Source organism: Synchiropus splendidus, chromosome 12, assembly GCF_027744825.2.
Source record: "Synchiropus splendidus isolate RoL2022-P1 chromosome 12, RoL_Sspl_1.0, whole genome shotgun sequence".
In the NCBI taxonomy this organism is placed as follows: Eukaryota; Metazoa; Chordata; class Actinopteri; order Syngnathiformes; family Callionymidae; genus Synchiropus; species Synchiropus splendidus.
In genome coordinates this window covers 3,774,073-3,793,816 of record NC_071345.1, presented here as the reverse complement: position 1 = coordinate 3,793,816, position 19,744 = coordinate 3,774,073, and positions in this window count along the sequence as shown.

The window sequence follows — 19,744 nt, the reverse complement described above, 5'->3', positions numbered from 1 at the left end:
CTGCAATTGAGCCCCGCCAATAGTTCAAAGGCCTCGACACACCGCATGAATATCCTCATATTCACAACATGTTTTCCTCCTTCTGAACAAAGATATAAATGGTTCAAGATCGACACCACAGTCTGTGTTTCAAGGACCTGTGAGGACCAACTTCGGTGAACTATTAAGAGACTTTTTCGTGTCCGATAGTAATATCACTGCCTGGAACTGATGTCAATCTAATCCTAGCGCAATCTGATCCTAATAATAATGTCATTTATCATAATTTTCTGTATTCAGATGTCTAACAATACCACAGTCACCATGCAACAAATATTCTCTTTGCCTGAAGGAAGAAATAAAATGGCAGATAAACTGAAGCTTTGCAATATTGCTGTGGGTTTATGATTATTATTATTTATTTTTGCTCAAGTCTATCCATATTGCACAGTCAGACCGAAGACAGACACTGGACACACATCTGAGTGAGATAAAGTTGCTCGCCTGTTCGAACGTCAGAGGGGACAAAGTATGATACCGGAGCCCACACTGATACAGAATCTCAGGTTGGACCATCCCTCAGTATACCGCCATACAAACAGGCCTTGTTTTGCCTTCCTTTGTGAAAACCCAGTCGCCAACATACTCCGTTGGCCTCCTGCCTCAGTCACTGTCTTCGTCGGACCCAGTTCTAGCTAAAGGCCGTGGGCACATACTGAGGGAGTCCCAGATGAAAGGCAATGCAAAACCGTTTTGAGCCCCTTACGAACAAGTCCAGGAGCATAGCTCCCGATTCCGCTGTACAGAAACTGACGGAGCCTCTGGGGCATTTTGCAAAGAACAAATTTTCAATGAGCATGCAGCCTCCTCCAAATTCACCCCTGGATTCAGTTGTTCAGGCCTTTTCTAGTGCTGTCAATTAGAAGGATTTTTCCTACAATAAAAGAAAATGAACTCTGCCTCCATTATTTCAATACACTATTTATAGAAATAAAAACTTTTAATTTGCACCGCTAGCAAAACACATTTTGGGTCCAATGTGCTGAGTAAGAAGGCGCTCCCACGGACGATTGTTCAAAGGCCTTGAAATGTGAATTACGAATGAAGAAATCTCTTTGATCTGTTTGATCGGAGCTGTCGTACAATCACAGCTCATTTTGGATCATTGTCTGAGTCTTTATTTCTGTTGAAGTCTTTTCCCTCTCCATGCAGTTTTCCTTTTTTTATTATTTACTCAACTGTATCTTTCAATTTCTCCGCCAGAAAAAATGGGGTAAATTTGCTGACAGAGAGTGAAGAAGATGAAGAGACTTGTGCGCTTTACAAACACCAGTGGGGCTGGAGTCATCACAACAACAAGCTGCTGGTTAAGATCAACCCAATGAAGCAGCGGAGCCTTCGGAGGATTGTATCCGTCTTCATTTGAGCTGTCGTTAATAATTAAGCCGGTACATTTGTGCATTACCTTCCAGCACAGAGAGACCCAGGTGAGATGAGCTACTCTCGGGGAAAAAGCCTCCGGGGGAGATTTTTTTCTTTCTTTATTTTCCATCCCAGCCTAGATCAATGTTTGTAGCCCAAAGCAGAGGAAGCCATGAACAATAAACAACACAGATTTGGCCCCTGTCCACCTTAAGAACATCAAGATTCTGCCTGGAATGACGCGCACTTTCTTCTTTAACAGATAAAGGAAGGAAGCTAAATAAGAAATGTCCGCAGAACCCTCCATATTTGCGCTTTTCGTCCTCATCTTCATCCTGAAATCTTCCCAAAACTGCCCCTTCACCCAGTCAGCACCACTACAAGGGACAGTATTTTATCAGCGACTCATCGCTTGAGCGTCTCCGTTCATGATACCGCCAGTCAATTTCAATATTTGATAGATGTTAGATACTCCCAACTGCCACATGCTGGGATGAAAGATTCCTTTCATCTGCAAGTTATATCAAAACACAATTTGCAAGCACACGTGTTGAGGTTTAAGAGTGAGCTGTAATGATGTGGGTCAGCGGTGTCACAAATACAAGAGAGTTTTGTTGTCGGATGCTGATAATCCTCTGAACTTAATTCAAGGTGAACTCTTGCTGTCTCTGATCTCTGTGTGTCTTCACATGGCCCCGCGCCCGGACCTCATGCCAGGAAGGAAACAAGGATCGAGAGAGAGAATTCGTCTTTTTTATAGCACTGAAAATACCCAAATTACAAACAGCATATTAAAAGTATGTGAAGAAATTGAATGTTGGTCACTGCATCTTCAGAGTTTAGTCCAGATTAGACAGGAAGGGAAGTCTTTTTTGGTCATTTACGAGAGTGTGTGAAGGAGGTCAAACGCAAGACTAGTCAAGCAAGACCTACCCTCCATTCCATAAAAGATAATGCTGCGATCATTCTCATGTTTCCTTTTTTAAGGACTGCTTCTTGTAGCCAAAATTTTGGTTCAGCCTGAGACTTCGACTTTGCTGAAGGGACCCTTGTGGTGTACTTGCTGTACACCAGGGGTCTCAAACTGGTCCTCAAAGGGGCCACAGTGGGTGCAGGTTTTTGTAACAACCAAACAAAGACACACAGTTCAACCAACCAAGTGTCAGCTGAAACAAGCAGCACCTGACGGACCATCAACTGATGTCAGTCTTCAGACACCAGACAGGACCTCTGAGGACCGGTTTGAGACCCCTGCCCTAAACTATCCTTTCACTTAAAAGGAAACATGTAATTGTATGTCATTGCTGGTTTGAGTTCCACTGCTGCATGACCAGATGTAGACCAAAATATTTGTCCTTTTTAGACAAACACAATATGAACATTAGTGTTGTAGTAAGTCGAGAAAGTGTCCAGACCAAGACTGAGGGGCAGAAACTGAGCTCAAATAGAAATACAGAACACAGACAAACAAGTGTATATTGTAAAATAGACACACATTTATTTCCTGCAGAGAAATGGTGGCCATTTTCAAAATAGATCAACAGAAGAGCCTTCATTGGGACAAGCCATTGATTTGTTCTGGATTCAGTTGGTCTTAGTCTCGCTCCTTATTGGTCTTCTCAGACCTTCAAAGCTTTGGTCTCTGGTCTCAGGACAGCTGTTCTCCACTAAACACTGATTCATGAGCAAATAACCCCAGATGCATTTGATCATTTGTGCTATTTAAGCGTAATTTCCCGTTTACCCAAACACCACAAAAGCAGCCAAAACATCCTGGCAGCGTGTTCACTTGAATGTTATAGCTGTGACACATGAACCTGAGGAGTGAGGAGGGTTTTTCGCTGACACCTTGACAGGTGCGGTCGAGCCTCCGCCCTGGCTCCTCCTTAAGATGAAGTGTTTGAATCTTACCTGCAGAGCTGAGGAAACAATAAACACCGCAGCTTTTTTTAAGCCGTTTTGCTATCCCCCACAAAGTGTATTCACTAAGCACAAGTGATCCCAGTGCACAACCAGTCGAACTTCTAACAGCAAAAGGAGGAACTGAGAAAACCCCCATTGGGCAGAGGGTGAGGAAAAAGATGTGGCAAACGCACATTGAGAGTGGAAGCAGAGGGTTAAGAGCTGAAGGAGATCAAGAGGCAAAAGGAAAAGGAAAGAGTGAGAGGCAGAGTACAAAAATCAGGGAACAGAGGAGGCTTGATATGATTTCAATGGAATGTTTGTTGACAGGGCTCCGTGGCCCCGGGCCGTGGGATAAATGATTGAACACTGCGCCTGTCAAAGCCAGAGAATTTCTGTGGGCTTGTGTTTCTCTCTGCGCTCTTTTGCTGGAGGGAAGGTAGCAGTCAACTAATTGACACAGAATTAAGCATGAAACGCACTAAGCGCAGCCCTTCTTCTGCCACGGCTGGCCTCTTCGCCAAAGTGGGGGCTTCCAGCCAGCGAACGGCTTGCCATGATAAAAAAAAAAAAAAAGGAAAGAAAAACACACAGCGATGAAGTCAGACACATGCTGAAAAACATACATCTGCAGCGCGGTGAAGACGATCCAAGCAGATGGCCCACTATTCAATTACAGCAGATCCGTAATTCAACATTTGAACACCCACACATCAGCAAGTGCACGCAGGAAAATCGGCAAGGCCCAGGAAGGCAGGGGGATCCACGCCGAGTGCAGAAGGTATAGACTTTCTGTGACAAATTGCTCCATGAGAAAGTAATCCTTCAAGATTAACGGTGTCATTCTATGCCACACCTTGCATATTACGCTCAGGGCGGCTGCGGCTTCTGCCACTAGCTTTGTGCAAATGGCTTACCAGCCGTGTGCTTGTCCCAACTGTTTTTACTGTGCTCTAATCTCAATAAACAGGTTCTGCACATGAATAAACAATCCAGAGGCAAGGGATGGGATTTTCGACTCCAAAGCATTCAGGTTGTTCTTCCGCACACCAATCGCCTTACAGCAAATGTCGCCTGGGTGCAGGTTTGCAGGGGACTTTCTTTCTTAATAAACGTCCCACCTTTTCTTTTACTGCGGAGGGTTGACATCAATCGTGGTATTTTAAGTCCAGAGGGAGACAATAGCTGCGTCTGCTCAGAGTGAAAAACATTTAGCGCTGTTTGGACATAGGTTGGGACACGCTGGACAGGGGAGGAAAGCTGAGGGTCTGAATGAAACCCTCAGGTGAATGGAGAACATTTGAACTCCAAACATAAATTCATAGTGCAACTCCTCCATGCTTCCCTCATCTGCCAATATACAAGTAACATCCGACTTACGACCTGCTCGACTTACGACCACGGCCAGCAAATGCTTATTTTTTTTATTCAGTGTCTGGCACTGCAGCATGTACGACGGTTACGGCAACACAGTCTCCCAGCATCTCACTCTCACACAACCATCTACCACTACAGTAGCACCTGTAACCCTCGCGTCGGCCATTTTGAATGGCATTACGTCCAATCTGACTTACGTCCGGCTGGTCGGAAGTGATCCCGGTCGTAAGTCGGATGTTACTTGTACATATGACTATGGAAAAATAATGACAACAAATTGGATTTTTAATGTCACTAAGTGAACAGGAAACTGAAGACGAAACAGAAAGCAGTATCTAGAAAGTGGAGTTCAGATCTCGGCTTGCTAGGGGATATAGTTTTTGGTGACACTGTTTTCAAATTAGTATTTCGTTTTGAGCCATACGGTTTTAAAGCTCTAGTGGACCCTTCAAAATGACTTCAGAGGCCAGATGCAGCTCCCGGGCCTTGAGTTTGACAGCGCCCATAAAGCCATAATGTTCCTCCTTGACCAGAAAGCGATCTCACTTCTTTAGTCACAGTTGGCTGCAAATGTGCACTTTGTTGTTGGACACAGATAAAGAAGAAAGGGGAGAATGTTTGGACTTAGAATCTACCGTACAACGCATTTTCTTTGCTGAGTTGTATGATTACCGCAGCAAGCACCGGCTGATTTAAAAAAAAAAAACATTGGCAAAACTTGAACGCAAGATGGGAGAGGTGCCGAAAAAGTTTAGCCGAGAGTAAGAAATGAGTGAGTTTTAGGAAGGAACTTGCGTCCTCTGAAAGCAGAGGACATTCCAAAGAGCTGCGAGCAGATGAGCCAAGTAATGGAGGGATATGCTGAAGCGAAGGATGATAGAAGCTGAAGAAAACCACTGGTGGAAGAGGGAGCGGACACAAAGGTACACGTGCGGCTCTTTGCTTTTCAGGGGGAGTAATACATGGGTCGATTAAGGTTGAACAGACAGACCTTTGGCTGTAAATAAAGAGCACCGCCCGCTGTATCCCAGCCAGCAACACAGTAGCACACAAGGCGCATCACCTCATTAAAAGTTGGACCAGCGACAACAAAAACAACATGACCAAGCAGCATCAGTGGCGGGAAGTCGGGTGGGGCACGTTCAAAAGCAGAGAGGAAAGTAGGGAAGGGGTGGGGGTGGGGGGCATGTTCCTCCCATCTAGGTTTCAATCATGTTTTGGGTAGAATTCGTCCTCTCCATCTCAACTGGAGGCAGCACCACATGAACGCCCTTGTGAAGGAGCAGCAGACAGGAAGAGAGAGAAGAAGCTCTCGGGTCAAAAAGCCAACAACATCCTGCTGACAAGCAACCAATCAGAAGGTGTCCTGCGCCGTCTGCTAGGAGACGGAGGAGGGAGAAGAGGAGGAGGAGGGTAAGCAAGGAGAGAAGAAGGGTGGGTGGACTGCAAGGCGGATCCCCAGGGTCAATTATCCCAAGGAAGGAGGTTCTGGCGCCAACACTCTGCATCTCATTTGCAAGGCAGCAGCAAAGGTGCACCTGAGCACGGCTCGCCAGCGTCCTGCCACCGCGCCGAGGCAATTAATGTCGTCTTCCAGTGATGCACGCGTCTCGGTGTGACAGTGCCCGGGCAGCTGCGGGCCGCGCTGACCGGCTAAAAGAGAAGGCCTTAGTGGAGCCTTCCCTCTTCCCACAGAGACTAATTTCACACAGAGAACCGGCTCTGTTTTGCCAGCAGTCAGAGTTACAGGGCTTTGGGTTCAAGCTCAAGTACACACACACACACACACACACACACACGTGCAAACACACCTCCACACTCACACGGTTGACACGCACACTGTGGAAATTCATGCCCAAATTGACAACCCCTACAAATACCGCACGTACAGGGGGACACATATGGGCCAAAACAAAAGACACGAAGGAAAATTCCTATTTTAAAAAATGACCTGATACAGTCGAAGTTAAAGAGAAAAGGTTTGACTAGGTTTTAAGAATGCATGACCCTATTGAAAGTGTTTGATGTTGCAAACAGTGTCTAAAAAAAAGGATAAAATAATGACCCCAGCTTCAGTCGTGTTTTCCTGGTTCAGCTAAATATCTAAAGATCCGATTCTGTCTTTCAAAATAGTGGAATTGCCATGAAAAAGCAGTTAAATCTTGCTCCAAGATTAAGCTCAGAAACTTGCTGCTACATGTCCCAGTCTTAGTTATTAACATCAAGAAGCAAAGAGTCATTATCAAAGTTTGTCGTAACTTCTTTTTAGGAGTTGCTTCATCCGTTTCAAATGTTTGTGTTTTCCGAGCTTGAGCATCTCTGCGGTGATAGAACAGGATTTTGTCTATAAAATGCCTCCAAAAGCTATTCGACCGGAGGGTGAAGCCGAAACTCCTGGGAGAGTTCCGAATAAGTGGATGTCGTATTATTTGGTTTCCAAATGTATAAGTCAATACAATAAATATTTCTCACACGGATGCCGGGTCATTTTATTGAAAGGAGGGTCAAAGGTCGGCACAAACATTACACCTCATCCCCAGTGGAAGAGGAATAACAACACCTGATTTCACGACGATCATGCTGGAAGACTCGCGGAGGAATTTGAAATGCAGAATTCCATTATCATAAAATGTAACCCACGAGCAAAGACGGAAAAAAAATAAAAAAAATCATATGAAAATACAACAAGTGGCGGTTCAGTCGCTGTTGAACAAGAGTGTGTCATCATTTAAGCGTGGATTTAATATGTATCAAGGCGATTGTGGTACAATCTGAGCAAAGAATACAGCAGGAATCGATGTTGATGAGAGGAGCGCAGCATCGCCTCGGGCGCCTGCAGACAAAAGACCGAGGCGCTTAAGAAAGAGGTGCCAGATGAAGACAGTGGAGAGGCGCAGCCTTAATAACAGGACTGTGAATTCGAGTGAAGCCCACCTATTTGCATTTCCCAGCTCGTACACCCGACTCTTATCATGAACTTGCTCTCAACTTCAATGTTAAACACTTTCTCACATGTGCCACGAAATGTATTTAAAAAACGCCCCGTAAACAGCACACATACAGTGGAGAAACAAGCCGCAATGAAAACGGATGGAGCGTTTGGGCCTGGCTTACACTCCGGATGCCAGCGAGTGCATTACCATGTAGTCAAGTCCTGACCTTGCGTATGACCTTATTGCTTGAGGGCATTACATCTAGCAAGGCTAACACGAGGCTAATGAGTAGTATTCATTGCATTTGGCTGCACAGGAGACTTGTGAAAGCACACACTCCACAGATCCATCCTTCCGATCACTGCTCCCTGCAGCCCTGCAGCTCACAGAAAAAGGCAGCGTGTCCCTCTGTGGTTAGTCTGTTCTCTCCTCCCGGACCATCCCCAGCGATCCGAGTCGGAAATAGACATCGCTTTGCTTCCGTGCTCATTCTCCAAGTCAACTTCTGGTTGACACACAGCGCATGAATGACTACCTCCTCTCCTTCAGTTGTCCACTGAAGTGCAGTTTCAAGTTGTCGAGAGAAAAGTTTGGGGTGATTCAAAGAAATGCACTACTTTCTCCTCACACACACACACAAGCAGCCGCGGCGGCGGGTTTTTGACAGAGGCAGAATTATTGCGCAAGGGTGACTATTACCCCCGCGGGACTTCATTTACCTGCAGCACATTCACTTCAGTTTCCCTGTGTTTTACGGCGCCACGTAACCCGCGCCAACCACACACATAGGTGCGCTCCTCTCGCCACATCACACGCTATTTTTACGTCCGCCCGTGTTATTATAGCGATCATTATTGTGTGTGTATGCAGATTCCATCCCTTCTATTCTTGCCAGCGCTCCCAATCTGGGGACCTCTCAGGTTAGCAAAGCTTTCCATTTTCAGCCGCCGTTCATCAATAAAAATAAAGGCACACACACACACACACATAACACATTTTGCAACTGGAAATATTGTAATTTCCTCTTGGTATTTAACGGGAAAAGGTCACTGATGGACTTCTTTTGTTGTGTTGTTTGAGGCCCATTGTGTTAACAAGTCATTAAAAATGGAGGGAGGTACGGCAGAGCAGGAGAGCGTGCATATGTTGGGCCGCATTATTATTATGAAATAATCATGTCGGTCCCCTGGACGGAGAGTGACTCATGCCACAATATCAGTCATTAGATCCATTATTGATGGGCCTGCTGAGAGGAATTGCCAAACCCCATTACCGTCTCTCTCCCTCAGAGGGGCCCCATTAGGGTCCTCACTTGGACCACCACATGGCGACACCAACAACGCCGCAACCAGCACTTAAGCAGCTTCATTAACGGGAAGATGATTCATATTTTAATTGCCACTAATGAAATACCTCTCACACTTAAGTGAGCGGAGCCGCTGCACTCACGTGGTTTACTTCCAACTTTCTCAACGTAAGTGACCCTTTTAGAGCAATAGCGACAATAATAATATGGATCATAAACAGAATAAAAACATGTCCACAAACCTGTTTCATTCATCTGACTCGACTCCCCACCTTTTCTGTGACAGACAAAAACAATGTTCAAAAAGTTATACTTCATTAGAAGTCTATATTACTTTCTTTTTTATTTGTTTTTTATCTTAACAAGGATACAGTGTTATGCAGAGGCATACTTAAGAGTCGTTTTATAGACAAATGGTACTATTTACAGAGGCGACGGAGAGTTGGGGGGGCGCGAAACGTTTACTTCTTCCTGGGGGGGCGCAACATAAAATAACAGAAGCACTGATCTAACTTGACATCACGTCTCCTCTCTCAGCCGAAGACCTGTGACTAGATAAATCAAAGTGATCACTTCCAAATATCCACATAAAGTACGACCACACTTGAGTGTCAGACTTTACCTCCACTTCAAGTCTATTTTTTTCTGAGTGACCCTTTTAGAGCAATAGTGATAATAATAATATGGATCATAAAAAGAATAAAAACATGTCCACAAACCTGTTTTATTCATCTGACTCCCCCCCCACCGTTTCTGTTTCAGACAAAAACAATGTTCATAAAGTTATACTTCATTGGAAGCTGATCTATATTACTTTCTTTTTTATTTTCTTTAATCTTAACAAGGATACAGTGTTATGCAGAGGCGTACTTAAGAGTCGTTTTATAGACAAATGATACTATTTACGGAGGCGACGGAGAGTTGAGGGGGCGCAAAACGTTAACTTCTTCCTGGGGGGCTGACACATAAAATAATTGAGAAGCATCTCCTCCTTTTCAATCAGTCTCTGAGTCGAGGACATGTGAAATAAATCAAAGTGATCACTTCCAAATATCCACAAATACATAAAGTACTACCACACTTGAGTGTCATACTTTACCTCCACTTCAAGTCTGTTTTTTTCTTTTAATTTATAACTGAAATTAAGATTCAAAACCTCAATTAAAATCATTTTCACCTAATTACATTGGGATTTAATCGCCTGTCCGCCGATAATAAAAAGAGCTGTGCATTACAACCAGCAGCTGCTCATATGTGCAGCTGTTCGGCGACTAATGATGGCAGGTCCTTCTTCTTCACCTTCCCAGCAAACCCAAGAAGAGATTTCAGTCACAGTCTTTCCAAAAAAATGGGGAGAATAGATTTTTTTTTATTTTCAAAACAAGACATTTAACATTGTGGGACTGTATTCTTTGTTTATATAAGGATATGTCGCGCACAGGTGGAGAAGTCGAACACTAACAATACTGTCAAGCCAGGGGGCCACACTCCACTGTACAAGGGAACAAAGTAAGAGTCCAAGCAAGCGGGTTCAGAACAGTCAAAACAGAGAACTATATCATTTTCCAATTTAAAGGTTGAGGGGCTTTCACATTATCGACTCTCTCTTGGGTCACAGTCTGTTTTAATAACAAATAAACCGGGCTTGCGTTCGCCAACTGAGGCGTCTTTTGTCCGGTGCTCTTTGAGCAGATAGACAGCAGTCGGCGCGTCAGCATTAAAAGCAGGAAATAACGTTGAAATAGTGAGTAAATATGTTATTGGATAAGTGTCGGACAGAGGGTGGTTCGCACCCAACAACAGAGGAATCAGTAGCAGCCTCACGTTCCGCTGTGTTAGTTGTGAAAATATGGGAGACAGCAAAAAGAGCAGAAGCACAGCGAAGGGAGAAACGTACGGCCATTCAGACTTGGGTCCTTTGTATGAAAGCCCTTTAGCATACGATAGGCTCCTCCCTCACTGCTAACTCCTACCACTAGAGACACTTTTTCTTCTTCAAGTTTCCTGTGTTTTTAAAATTTCAATGCAGCAATGATCTAGTGCACTTTAAATTAACATTGAATTGGCTCTGAGTATGACAAGTTAATTTATCATAATAATATACATTTTCTAAAGGGAGAGAAAAAATATTTGTGGAGTTCATCAGTGCTATGATTGATGACTTTTTAGCAGTTGGACCAAGTGAAAGTTTGCTAGTTTTAATCATGACACAAAATAATGCCAAGAAAGAGAGCGGCCTCAAGCAAACATAACACTTCAGGGTTCACACGTACGACAAGTGCTAAGAGGCACCTGCATGCACAAACACTTCCACACCACATTGAAAAAAAAAAACGACTATCCTTCCTCGCTAATACCCATCAACCACTTTCCTCAGGAGGACTGGGTGTTTTCCATCCCCAACATGAATAAAACAAGTCATTCTTTTCTAGATAAACACCCTCCATGTGCCCGCAAACAAGTGCAGGGGGAAGCAACGCCAAGCTTTGCTTTTCTTCCAGCAATTGCGATGGAGAGGTTCTCCCCAGACACTCGCAGGGCTCCGCAAAGTGGTCCGACACCGAACAAAGTGCCGGCTTTGCCAGAGGCGCAGGATGGAACCTCAAAGCACAAACAAACTCTTCTAAACACCTCACACGGCTTGTTTGCCATCTGAACAAAGCATATCATTTATACGCTTTGTCAATTCCTTAAGTACATGGTCATATTCATGAAATTCCCAGATGTGCTGTTTGTTCATTTGAACCTATGGAATCTTGCCGGGACGATAAGTGAGTCATTAGGAAGCATCACTTTGGCCCAGATTTGACAAAGAGGCAGAGGAGGTGTACGTTAGCAGACAGAAAAGGTTAAGTGGAGGAAAATGAGAGCGGGACTGTGCTGGACAAATTGAGAAATTAGCAACGTGTGGGTGTGGAAACGTCTCGAAGGACCCGACACGGAGGCGAGGCCTATTACGGGACATGGCACGAGGCTGCCGGGCGGATAATTATCATCATGTGTTTAGCAGGACCATGTTATCCAGGGCAGCATGCGTGACTGTAACCAGTTGGTTGGCCACTGTAGCGCTGCTGCGCGGTGAGAGGAAAACACTGTGCTGTACTTAGTTATTGAATTCAACCTTGCTTAGCCAAAAGTGAGCAGCTATGCTTTTTAGGAAATGGATTTTTCAACGCCTCAAAGGAGGTGATACGATCGTCGGTCTGTCTGAGAATGAATTAGCTTGAAAACACATTTCAATGAAACTTCCTGCACCAAGGCTCAGCTCTGAGCCCCTTCTTGTCTGCCACAGGTCGACAGATGAGGTTAGACAAGAAGCCCCTTGGACGATGATGTTTGCAGATGACATTGTGATCTGTGGTGAGAGCGGGGAGCAAGTGGAAGATCAGCTACAGAGGTGGAGGTTTGTCTTAGAAAGGAGAGGAGTGAAGCTTAGCCGCAGTAAGACGGAGTACATGTGTGTGAATGAGAGGGAGCCAAGTGGACAGGTGAAGTTACAGGATGCAGAGATAAAAAAGGTGGAGGCTCACCTGTCCAGGGTGATGGAAAGTGTGAGAAAGAGGTGAAGAAGCGAGTGCAGGCAGGATGGAATCATTGGAGAAAAGTGTCAGGTGTGATGTGTGACAAAAGGGTGTCGGCAAGGATGAAAGGGAAAGTGTCCAAAAGGGTGGTGAGGTCAGCAATGTTGGATGGTTTGGAAACAGTGGCACTGAGGAAAAGGCAGGAGGCAGAGCTGGAGGTAGCAGAGCTGAAGATGCTGAGCTTCTCTCTGGGAGTGAGCAGGATGATGATAGGATCAGAGGGACAGCACATGTGCTCAGGTGTTTAGGAGACCAAGTCAGAGAGGCTAGATGGAGATGGTTTGGACATGTACAGAGGAGAGAGAGAGACAGTACATTGAAAAAATCAAAATATTGGGCAAAAATAAAAGTAGGGCAATAACCTTGGATGGAACTCAATAAATGAGCTGCTTGGTGGAGGGCTGCACTCCCTGCACACTTTTCTACTTTCTTAGTTTGACCAAAGTTTCTTAAATCGAACTGCAGCATCATGTCACGGGATTTTCTCAAGATTTCTCTTCAAGTTGCCTCGATGGTTTCACATCGAGGCAAAAACTGGAATAACTTGGGAGTAAAGACACTTTTGGTTTGCAGATGACCACTTGTTTAATCTCTGATGTTTTGAGTTTAACTGCGGCAACCAAGTCAAGATCAAGGAGGTCACAGATTAGGACATCACCACGTCTTTAAATCACTTTGACAGAAAGGATCACAGCAGCATAATCACAACAACAATGTAGCTCAGGCACTGATACGTCCCTCCATCCTCGTGTCTGGGAATATAATCCTTAAGCAGTGACTAAAACCGTCTTCAGCACTAAATGAGTGAGTCAACTCAAATTACTGTCGGGTGGCTAAAGCTACTTAACTCTGCCTGCGTGTAACCTGCCGTCCTTGGGGAAGGTGAGTAAACCCTGATCTGGATACAGCTGGGAGCCTGGAGAATCGCAGGCCCAGATGTGTGCGCCAGTCTTTAGCGTCTCCATGTGTGCCAGTACCAAACAGCTGGCTACGACCATCTGCTCCTCCTCTGCCTCAGCAGAAATGCATCTTCCACGTGTTGCTCTTCTATCTATCTGTTCTGTGGCAGCCATGACGCTACATGTTGAACACAAAAGCAGCATCCGGGGAATGTTCTGAGCTTCCCTCAGTCACAGAGACAAAGATGTTTCCCCATTCATTCTTCAGTGTTTGTTGATAGTTTTGAAAATATGACTAACTGCACAGAGGTTCAGCCTTTATATTGGCCCTTTATACATACTTCAAGTGATGCAGCAAAGACTTCAGTTCAGTTCACCGATCGCTGCGAGCAAGCTCGCTCCATCCACCTGAGGAGGTTGCCAGGTTCGTATGCTAAAATCCATCCAAAACAAGGCACACGAGACTTACAGTTCGAATGTTAATTAGAGGGCCGATATTACAAGATAAATCAGAAGTGAAGGGAAGGTCTGAGGAGGTAGGCCAGGGAGCGTGGCGTGGAGCAGGAGGGGGAGTGATAAAGAAAGGGATGGAGCGCGGGGTGTTGATCTGAGCAGGGCCCGCGGGCAGCCTACAGGGCAGAATGGGGAATGATAGACGAAGCAGCCGCCGATCTGACCGGTGCAGATCTGCTGCTTTTATCAACAATTAAAGGTAAAAGAGAAAGTATTCGGACTGCTCTCGTTCCCGTGCCAAAGTAGTGTCACATCATCTCTGTTCAGAACAATCCAGTCGGCTTTGCTGCTTCGGCATCGGACTCGCAATAAAGAGTCGTACACTTGAGCTTTATCAGAGAGTCAGGTTGCATGTACCTGTTTTTGAGAGTTGAAAGGATTCAGTGAGAGTAAGAGACAACTTAAGAGCAGTGGGTGACCAGTCAACGCATTTCAGAAGACAAGAAGTAGCATCACTGTGATGAGAACCCGAAACCTAAATAATGACCACCCACGCCCTCAGTTGGACAAAAAATCAGAAAAGGTAGCGTCTACGTCTGGTAGGGAACAGTCGGTGGAGGGAATTCAACTACAGAGGCCAGCATTCATGGTTACAGTTGTGAGGATCAGTTGCAAACCCCTAACCTCAAGTAGCAGGTAGTGACCCTGAAGTAGTGTAGTCCAGCCCACCTAAGACGAGAGTCAAGTCCAAGACTTTGGGGGCGTGAGACCAAGTATAACCCAAGATCGATGTAGCAGCAGCGAGAGCAAGACAGAGAGCAAAGTGAGTACAGAATACGGAAGCGTAAAGTATATTCGTTCGATAGACATTTTGTTTTTTTTCACGGTAATAATTCACAAACAAAGTAATAATTCAACTAATAAAACGTTTGTTTGTATTGGTTAATTCTGAATTCAATTTGGTCTTGGTCTCGCCCCTAAGAAGTCTTGGTCTTGACACAGTTTTGGGGCCCTGAACCTCTTGGTCTCAGCTTGGTGTTGGGTTAAGTGGTCTCGACTACAACACTACAGTGATATGCAGTTAAAGTACTCTGTTGAGGTCAAGCAATAGTGACTTTTTCCAGCTTTTTCTGGATGTGGTCTCAGAAGTGCAAACCAGCGATGATCTTTTCCTTTGTTGAAGAGTGGCACGGCAACTCCTGTCAGAGCAGCGGCAGCCGGCTCACGGAACAGACGGTCATGAAAAATGACAGTCTCTTACAGCTGCCCAAAATTTAAAGTGAAGCAGCAGTGGCGAAAAGTGAGTAATCTGTAATCTGCGGTGGAGTGCGGTGCGGCTAATGCAACAAGACCCCGCTGTTCTCTGAGGAAGACAGCGCTGGAGGGGAGGAAGAGAAGGAGGAGAAGGAAAAGTAAGAGGATGGATCAGGAGGAAGAACACACACCAAGGCAGTCGGGGGATTGCTGGCTACAAACAACGCAGAAGGTAGAGAACAAGGCGCTCTGTGTGGGCCCCATTATTTTTACTCCCCATTCTCTTTTCCGCTTTCTCCTCTTTTCTGAAGACGGCGGGATTTTCTCCTCCTCCCTGACATAAAAGTAAACAACGTTGCCTGCAGGCACAATTTTCCCAGCAACACAATAAAATGTGCAGTGAATTTATGATGGTCATCCATTAGCTCTTACCAAGGAAACATCACCCGTATCTGTCGTCCATCATTATAATAGAGGGTTAATGCACCGAATTTACATAAAAAAGTCATATTGTCTGCATGAATTATTTACACCCTCAGCTTTTTTTTAGAGCTTTTTTTTTTCTTCTCTCTATTGTGGCGAAGGGTTTTTTTGGGGGGTCCAGATTCAAGAGGAGAGACTGCGTTGCGAGCTGGTCCTGTCATTTCCACCTCTCTCTTCATATTCCTCTCCCTACATCCTTCTCTTCCGCCTTTGTCTATGTGGGACAGAGGGAGCTCCGGGCAGTAAGACGTGCTTGTTTATGGCCCTCTGGGTTTTATAGAGTCGCCACACTGGAAATCCTTCAAAGCTGCCCACTTCTAAGTATCTCCAACGGCAACCATTAACAACTTTGACAGTCACGGGGCTGATGATGCTACCTGATGTACAAGTACAGTGGTACCTTGGTTTTCGAACGTCCTGGACTTCGAACAAATCGGAGATCGAACAAAAAATTATAGATTTTTTTGCTTCGTATTTCAACGAAAATCCAGAACTCGAACACCCCCGGAAAAAGCCAGAAAAAACGTGCGCGGATCGACCGACTGACCCACGACACACTTTGTTATTGTGTATAACGCAGCCTCTGTATGCAGACGTGTCCCGGTAGCTACACACAGCTTTACTGACTGTTTTTTCTTCAAATTGAGGTGTAAAACCTTTCCTGTCTCTGCACTGGACCGTGATAGAGTGTCACAGGGGAGGTGCTCGCTCTCCACACCTCCACTCCAGGGTTCGAGCTGGGACAGGGATGAGGCGAGTCTGGGACAGAGCGTGACTTGGTTTATGACTTTGTCACAGCCAAACTGCACAGAAGCGCACATTCAGAGCTGGACACTTCCATGTTATTATTTAATTTCTTAGCTGTGAGATTAAGAAAACTTTTAATTTCCTCTGTCAAATTCAATTCTCTTGCACTATAGCTAACACACAAGCTTTCCTTCAAAGTACGTTAGCAGTCGCCCCAGTATGTTAATCTTGTAAATCACAAAAATGTTGAGCTCTTCCAGCCACATTGACACGCATTTACAGTCATAAAAAATGAATATCTTGGCATCGGAAGTGGCTCAGATTTCCAGTTATAAAGTAGAGGCGGGTAAGTAAACAGCTGTTTGAAGATCAAAGGATTTCAGCGCATGCTAGGTTGTTGTCAACGGTCAGTTCAATACACTTTTCAGTTAAGTAGAGTAGGACATTCACTGATGTTCTACGGGTCAAGATCGGTCTGAGGAGGATTGGGACACACTACACTTACATGTGAACACGCAAAACCCAGTGTTGGGACACAGCCTTAATTCACTCTTTTGTAGGTAGCACACTCACATAGTTGGACAAACAAAAAACTTGCCAAAACGTGCACCCAATCGTACCCCAACACTGTTCACAAATTCTATAAGGTTCTAAGGCTATAAGGCTCGGGGGGAGGGGCCAGACCCAAGGAGGGGCGGGGCATATGACTAGGCCCTTGATACCCAGAAGACACTGGGGACATATAAAGTTCAGTGAAATGAGCCAGTCATGTAGCACATCCTGATGAACCATGTTAAAATGTGTGGTGAAGCTGTTGCAATCTGTGACTCAGACTGACTCGATTTATGGTCAATGGATGGCCATTTTGTGGCGGGGTTACCCGCCTACTCCCTTGCATCCTGCGATCCAAAACTCTAGTTAAATATTGTGAGTGACAAAAATATATATCTTGAGCTACAAAAAATGACATTTGAGTCGCTGTGATGGCGCTTCAAAAATGTTTGACCATTTTATTTATTTGCTTCAATAATTCATCCAAAAAAGACAACCTATAAGGATGTCGGGAAGCATGTTGAGCCTATTCCAGCGGCACAAAGCGACTCTCCGGTGGCTCAACAGAGTCCCATATGCCGCACTATCAGGGCCCGTCATGCTATTGTAAGTGAATTATCATGATCTCACACCCCTGTAATGAAGGCATGTACAGCGTGAACAGTTGCCTGCGAGGCCCCAGGGAAAGGCTCCGTGATTGAGCAATTATGACAAGCTCAATTACTGTCATCATATTATCATAGCTAATCCAACGGCGCTTTGCCGCGCCTTCCACTGCGCTGATCACAGCGTCGCCTCCTCTGTCACTTGAGGTGAGGAAGTGCTGTCACAGACACTGCTTGCGCTCCCATGAACATGTTGAAATGAATATGTGGCAAATGTGTCAATCTGCTGAAGCCTGTCTGTGTCTCTTCCCTTCCGCTGGATGTCTGGAGGATGGATGTCTTCATTTTTTTCTAATGCCGCCTGACAGTGCCACGGGCGCTCGCTCTTGTGAGCCCCGCTAAAACGGTGAGACACGCCTTGACAGAGTGCAGGTTCTGTGAGTTATTCGCTTCCTAAATGTATCAGCTTTCAAGTAGTTTCAAGTGAACACAGGCTGCTGAGGAGGTTAAAGGCATTTGATGGTGCTTTCTGTGAATAAAACGAAAAGAAACAGCGAAGAGCAAAAATAAAAATATGCAAAAATAAAAAGCCAAATTTGAGGACGATGAGGCATTTTAATGATTTACCCACATCTTATGCAACAAATATTCCATTTTAATGATCTATTATTGATTTTTTAAACTCCACAAATAACAGTCAAAAAATCCCCTGAATTGTTCCTCACTGCTACAGAGACATCACATACATATATATTTGTTTGTTGATGTTATGTTATTTCACTCTGCATTGTTGGACATTTACACACAGAACCTTTTGAGATCATTGTTTTGTATTATTTATGAGCACATCTGATTTAAGTCATGTGACTAGTGAAGACTAATGGAATTATAATATTAACACTGGAAAAAAAGGTTGTTGACACCTTACTGCAATGAAAAAACTGAAGTACCAATGCAAATTCTGGCACGTCACTGCAGTACTACACCACCACATACACTAATGCACACACTTGGTGTTGCATGATAAAAGGTCAAACCCCACAAATGTGAACTCATGAAGCCAGGAAGTTGGACCTTCAAGTGTTGAGGCTTCCCAGCATGCATTTCAGGGGGGAAAGGCTGCACCTCACATTATTCAAAGATGTATACAAAGTTTGTATGTCCTGAGTTTGGCTCCCCTTCAATGCAATACTTACAGGTACATGGGATATTGTGATAGAAGTGGCTTTTGTGATTTCCATGAAACACATTTATTTCATTTTCTCCTGCATATTTATTTCTGGAGTATATTTTGACTTTGATTTAAACGTGTATTTCCTTATTTATTTCCACTTGTGTTCACATCTCCAGGTACTCCACAGTATCCATGTGACTCTACTGACTCAAATGAAAAAAAAATCTTACAAAACCTTCCGCCCATAACTGGTTTCAACTCTAAATTTAGCTTCTCTCTTCTGGATTTTTGGAATGAAGTCAAAGGTCCACCCCGTGACTTTCAAAGTAACATCAATGTCTGGGTTGCAGCAGCCTCAAATAATCATCGTAGCAGAGATCAGGCTGGTGCCTTCCAATAATCGCCTTTAAAAACTCATTTTTAAAAAAATAAATAAATGTCTCCACTCTTAATGAAAGCATAAAATACGTCCATAAATTCATCACACAGACACGCGAGTCTTCTGGAGCATAAAGGAGATATATTGTGTGCGAGCGACTTTGGCAAAGGCCTAGAAATATGTACTGTGAGCCGTGGATCAGGGCGTGTGCTGGCAAACACCAGGCCTTGAAATTTCCCTCAGATTACTCACCCCGTGTTCACAGGTGCTTCTGAGCCAGAGCTGCAGAGCCAAGGTGAGCGGATCAATGGGAGCTAAGCCTCAGGTATAACTCACTCTCATCCATGTAACATCACAGTCCAGCAGGCTCAAGCCTCGTGCGTGTGAGTGTGTTTTCTCTCCATAACACTCTTGTTTATTCCTCTCACTGGCCCGGGTCTCCTCAGGGGCCTGATCTCTGCCTGCTCTCTCTGTCCAGGTAAGAAGGTCTGGAGTGGAGGTCAGAAACACGGCCCACTCTGCAGCTTGCATCGATCACAGACCGCATGTTCCAGGAAGCCTCCAAGGCAGGAAATGACCTTTGTCAGGTAGAAGGTTAAAAAGGGACTGACTGAATCTCTGGACAGATTTTTTTTTTTTTGCAAATATTTACCACCTTTGTTTTGTGATATACCATTATCAATGCACTGATATGTATG